At 46.7% G+C, this 5,738-nt stretch overlaps 1 non-coding gene across 1 annotated transcript; it reads right to left on the minus strand.

Annotated features, from left to right (window-relative positions):
* Positions 1-475: 475 nt before the first annotated feature.
* Positions 476-582, minus strand: LOC118018278. Its single transcript, XR_004681356.1, has one exon. It is a non-coding gene; the product is annotated as a U6 spliceosomal RNA (small nuclear RNA).
* Between the last annotated feature and the right edge of the window lie 5,156 nt (positions 583-5,738).

Here is a 5,738-nt window from a genome sequence, read left to right on the forward strand (position 1 = left end):
GTCTCTGCCTCTCTGAGCAAAGGGATCAATGGAAGGACTAGCAAGAGGTAGGGTTAGAAGTATAAGCAAGCGTTAGATGGTGAAAAGTCATGGGGGCCATTGGAGTTTTTTTTTAATTGAGATATAATTTGCATACTATAAGCATCATCCTTTTTTTTTTTAAAGTACACTTTTAAAGTGTACAATTCGGTTGTTTTCAGCACATTCATAAAATTGTGCAACTATCACCACTATTTCATTCCAGAATATTTTCATCACCCCAAAAAGAAACCCCATATCATTAGCAATCACTCCCCATCCTTTCCTTCTTTGAGCCTCTGGAAACTATTAATCTACTTTCTGTCTCTTTGAACGTGCCTGTTCTAGACATTTCATATAAATGGACTCATACACTACGTGGCCTTTTGTGTCAGATTTCTTTCACTTAGCATAACGCTTTCAAGTTTCATCCAAGTTGTCATATATACTGGTACTTTTTTTTATTTTAATCTTCATGGATTTGCATGTCATCCATGTGCAAGGACCATGCTGATCTTCTCTGTATTGTTCCAATTTTAGTATATGTGCCGCTGAAGCAAGCACTATTAGTATTTTTTTAAAATCGCTGAATAATATCTCATTGCATGGACATACCACATTTTGTTGATCCATTCATCTGTTAATGGATGCTTGGCTACTTCTTGGCTGTTATAAATAATGCTGCCATGAACACTGGCACATACAAGTTTTGTGTGGACACCATATGTTTTCAAATCTCTTGGCTATACACCTAGAAGTGAAATTGCTGGGTCATACAGTAACTCTGCGTTTAATTTTTTGAGGAATTGCCAAACGTTTCTGCAGTGGCTGCACCATTTCACTTCCCCACCAGCAAAACAGAAGAGTTCCAATCCCTCCACATCCTTGCCAACATTTGTTTTTGTCTTTTTTATTGTAGCCAGCCTAGTGGGTATAATCTGTGGTTTTGATTTACATTTCCCTAGTGACTAATGATGTTGAGCATCTTTTCATGGGCTTATTGTGCCTTTGTATACTTCTCAGGAGAAATGTCTATTCAGATCCTTTGGCCATTTTAAAATAGATTTATTTGCATTTTTTGTTGATTTGTAAAAATTCTAATATTCTGATACTATATCCTTATCATTTATGTGGTTTACAAATATTTCCACTTTCTCGATGGTGTCCTTCGGAGCACAGAAGCTTTAATTTTGATGAAGTCTAATTTATGTTTTTCTTTTGGTTGCTTGTGCTTTGGTGTGATATCTAAGGAACCATTGTCTAATCCAAGGTCATGAAGATTTATACCTACATTTTCTTCTAAAAGTTTTGCTCTTTTGAGGTCTTAGATCAATTTTCAGTTAATTTTTGTGTATGGTGTGAGGTTGGGGTATACATTTATGCTTTTGCATGTGGAATATCCAGTTGTCCCAACACCATTTGTTGAAAAGACTAAACTTTCCCCCGTTGAATTGTCCTCGCACCATCATTTGAAATTATTTGACCATAAATATGTAAGTTTATGTCTGGACTCTCAATTCTATTCCATTGAACTATATGTCTATGTGTACGGCAGTCACTGAAAGGCTTTAGACAGAGGAGGGGTGTAGAAAGAAGAGGAGGAGCCACTCATTTCCCAGTGGATCTGTTGTTCCTGATTCTAGATCCTCCAGGCTCTGGTGGCATTTTTTAAAGATTTTATTTATTTATTTATTTATTTATTTATTTATTATTTTTTTTAGAGAGTGCAAGTTGGTGGGGGGGCGGGGGGTGATAGGCCTGGGGGAGAGGGAGAGAAAGACTCAAGCAGACTCCACGCTGAGTGTGGAGCCCGATGTGGGGCTCAATCTGAAGACCCTGAGATCATGATCTGACCTGAAATCAAGAGTCGGATGCTTAACCAACTGAGCAACCCAGGCAGCCTGAGCCATCAAAGTTTCTGAGCCAGGGACATATGCGATCCAATTTGTGTCCTAAGATCATATTGGCTATTTGTGAAGAACAGATTGTAGAAGGCAAGGTGAGAGGCACCAAAATGCTAGTGGGAAGATCCTGGTAGGAAGTTTTTGCAGTGGTCCAGGGAAAGCTGAGGGGTAACAATGACTATGGGACAAGGAAGAGGGCTTTTGATATGTTTGGAGGTGGAAAGGAGGGGCCTTGCATTTGAAAGAATGACTCTGGGGGTGAGGGCAAGGGAGGTAATCTTGCTTTGGTGACCTCTCTCAGCCTGAGGATTTGAATCTGTAAAATGGGCATGCAGCAGTGAGATAACCAGTGTAAATCATGTAGGCTAGTGCTCAGCGCAGTGAACACACAAAGGACCAGCTGCCACAATTACCACATGCATCCCGTTATCATGCTTGGATTGGGTCCCCAGAGGTCCAAGTCTGAGTCTTGTTTATTCCTTGACTCCAGAGAATGATGGCATGGACAATTCACAAATCTAAATTTTGTTTTAAAACTGTTCCCTGAAGCACCGGGTCTGATTTTCCTTGATCCCTCTTCTCCCTCCCCTTGTGCAAAGCACTCTCCCGCTGGCCTCTGGGAGAGCTGCAGTTCAGCTTGTGGTCAGCAGATGGCGCTAGAAGCTAAGGGAAGGCTCCCCTCCCTCCGGCCCTCCCTCCAGTCCCCCCCTCGGAGCTCCTCTTTCTCCCCATTTCCAGAGTCCTCTCCAGCGCTCAGGCTGCCTTTGCAGCAGGGGTGAGGGGTCTGAGGCTGAGCCCTCTGCAGGCTCCTGGGCACACAGGCCCATTTTGGAGAAGTAGAAAGACCCTGCTGAGAGCCCCAAACGGTTCCTGTGCCCTGGAGACCTCCCCACCTCCACTCCCACCCTCTCAGGAAATCACTTTATAAATAGGGCAGCATGGGTCCCGAGTGAGCAGGAGGTTTTCCTCAGAAGAGCCACTTCATCTGTGAACAAGGGAGCTATGAAACCTCTTAGAGCAGCCCCATGACCTCCCCGTCCATCCTGTGTAAAATATGAAATAAGAGTTTTAATTACCAAGCTTGGAAGCCAGCCGACATGTTTAATATTTAATGTCTCCAATGCTTGTGCCCCAGGCATACAGGCACTGACAGAATTGGGGTTTCCCTTGGGTTGGCTCCGAATGTGTTTGGAGAACAGCCAGGCTGCCTCCTTCCCCCACACCTGGGAGCCTCCTATAGCTCAGCCTGGGCCCAGGCCTGCCCTGGGCCTCCCACTCCCTGAGGGACATGTGCCAAGATGGCCCTGGGGGGGGGGAGGGGCGTTCCCCACCCTGAGGAGGACTCCCGAAGGCATCTAGTGCTGGACCCAGCCCAAGGTCCTGGCAGAGAACCAGAGTCAGTGAATTCAGGCAGCTGAGAGGATGTTAACAAGTAGAGACAGACAGACCTGAGTTTGAATTCTGCTTTCCTGCAAGTGGCTCAGCCTCTCCGGGAGTCTTTTGTATTATTCTTAAAGTGGAGGGTGTATTTCCTATTTATGAATCATTACTAATAATAGATGGTCATTTTTGAGGCTTCTCGTGTGGCTGGGACCCTGCTAAGCACCTTACATGGACCATGCCTTTGTCACCCACAATGGCCCTGTGAAGTGGCTAAGTTGGGACTTGAACCCAGGACATTCTGACTCCTGAGGCCATGACTCTCAAAGCTTATATGTAAAAGCACTTCAGAAATTTGGAGAAATGTGAGCTTGAAGGGGACACTGCCAGCCAGTCCCAGACCCTAGTTTGTCCTACACCTCTATGGCCCCTCATGTCTCAGAGACAACCAAGAAAATTGCTAATGGGGACTCAGGACAGAAGTCCAAATGAAACCTCGCATGCCACTGTTGTTTGGCCCACATTTCTACTTTCTAGAGAGAGGTGGTGGGCATGCACGCTGCATTTGATGGGTTAATTTGGCACTCTCAATATGGATGGAGTTTCTAGGGCCATCTTGGGCCTGGCCACTCATCTTGCTATGTCTTTGGGCTCATGCAACATCCCCTATTCAGCTGGCTGTGACCAAGTTGGTGCCTTGTGCATGGATGACAGCCAGTGACGGGGTGGGGGCACATTCAGTAGCTGGAGCCACTTGCCTTAAAAGGTAACGGAGTTGGTGGCATATAGGAGGCCTCCTCAATTCCTTCTGCAGCACACCCAGGTGGAACAGGCAGGGTGGGAAAGGGGAGGGAGGTGGCAGTAAGCTCTACTTTATAACCATCAGATGGGCACGTGCTGGTGAAGACGTGGGGATGCAAGAACCCTTGTCCTAGGAGGAGTATGAACTGGTGGGGCCATTGTGGAGAGCATATACCCCACACTCCAGCAATTCCACTTCTGAGCAAACACTCCAGAACATCTCTCACACAGGTAGACAAAGAGACTTGCCCAAGGACGTTCCTCGAAGCATCTGCTGGTAATAGTCAAGGGATGGAAGCAACTGAAATGCCTACTCATAAAGGGATAGATAAATCACAGGTGGCATATGCAAATGATGAACATCATGCCGCGGTTCAATGGAATGAATTAGAATGACGTGTATTAACACGGGCAGATCGTAAAAATGTAATGCCAAAAAGACGTCTGGCAAATACTACTTATATATGTTGCAATATATATTTTCATGCTACACACACTCACACGTTGACAACATAAGAATGTCTGGCTGTGGGGAGATGGGGAAGGGAGGGGAGGCATTTGAAAAGGGAGATGAAAAAGACAAAAACAAAGCAAATAAGTACACAAGAAGACCCATGTGTGGCCAATAATGACTGAGCTGAACTGACTACATGAGCAATCGAATTCTGTGCCTCTGAGATCCAAAGCAAAAAAGCAAGGAATGGCAGAAAAGGGGGCCAAGGACTTCTATAAGATTTTTATAAGACCCTGAAATTGTCGGTCGTTTGGTGATTTTCAAAACCAAGCCAATAAGCATGTCATCCAACCTGAGAATTAGTCACTGGGCTCTGGCTGGGGGTCAGGTGCGTTCTAGGTGTGATATGTGACTACCTCACTTTATCCTCAGAGCCACTCCTTGAGCTATTGCCATGCCCATTTTACCATTAGGGCTCAGAGTGGTGCCGAGCACCATCAGTTTGCAACATAAACCCAGCCCCTGCTATCCTGTCTCCCTGCCTAAAGGATTATAATCCAGGATCCCTGTGGGGTTCGGAAAATACATTTCTCCAGGGTGGCCTGAAGGTGGCGCTGTTGCAGCGGGTCTGGGAGAGGTGAGCGGTTTGAGCCTGCGAGGCAGGGGCGGGAGGACATTGAGGGGATGATCGAGGGCCCTTCCGGGTTTGGGTGAGGCCCTGCTCAACAGCAACCAGGGCAATACAGAGCGGGGAAGAAGGCAGGGGCATGGATCGCCTGCCAGGAGAGCACTGTCCTGGGCTTGGAAACCTGCCTTCCATTCTTCACCCCTCCCAGCAGGAGGGGTGAGGCCATACCCCCTCCAGGACACTGTTTTGTAAAAATCTGGGCTCTGTGGGGAGCGTTCAGGGTTAGGTTTCCAGGACTTTGCAGATAAACCTTGATAGCCTGCTAAAGGAAGTGTCCTCCTGCCCCCCCCCCTTCTTTTTATGGTGAGCTTTAAGGCCTTAGGCCAGATGCCACTTCCTCACATGAGTTGGGGGGGTGGGGGAGGGGGATGAGGCTTGGGCCTCAGGCTCAGAGAATGAGAGCACTGCAAGGCAGGCCAAAGACTATCCCCTGTCGGCAGGTCATTCCACTGCCCTGGACCTCATATGCTTTCTGACCCATGAGGTCCAGGTG

The sequence above is a fragment of the Mirounga leonina genome, unplaced genomic scaffold (assembly GCF_011800145.1).
Source record: "Mirounga leonina isolate KUSES-001 unplaced genomic scaffold, KU_Mleo_1.0 Mir_170, whole genome shotgun sequence".
NCBI lineage: Eukaryota > Metazoa > Chordata > Mammalia > Carnivora > Phocidae > Mirounga > Mirounga leonina.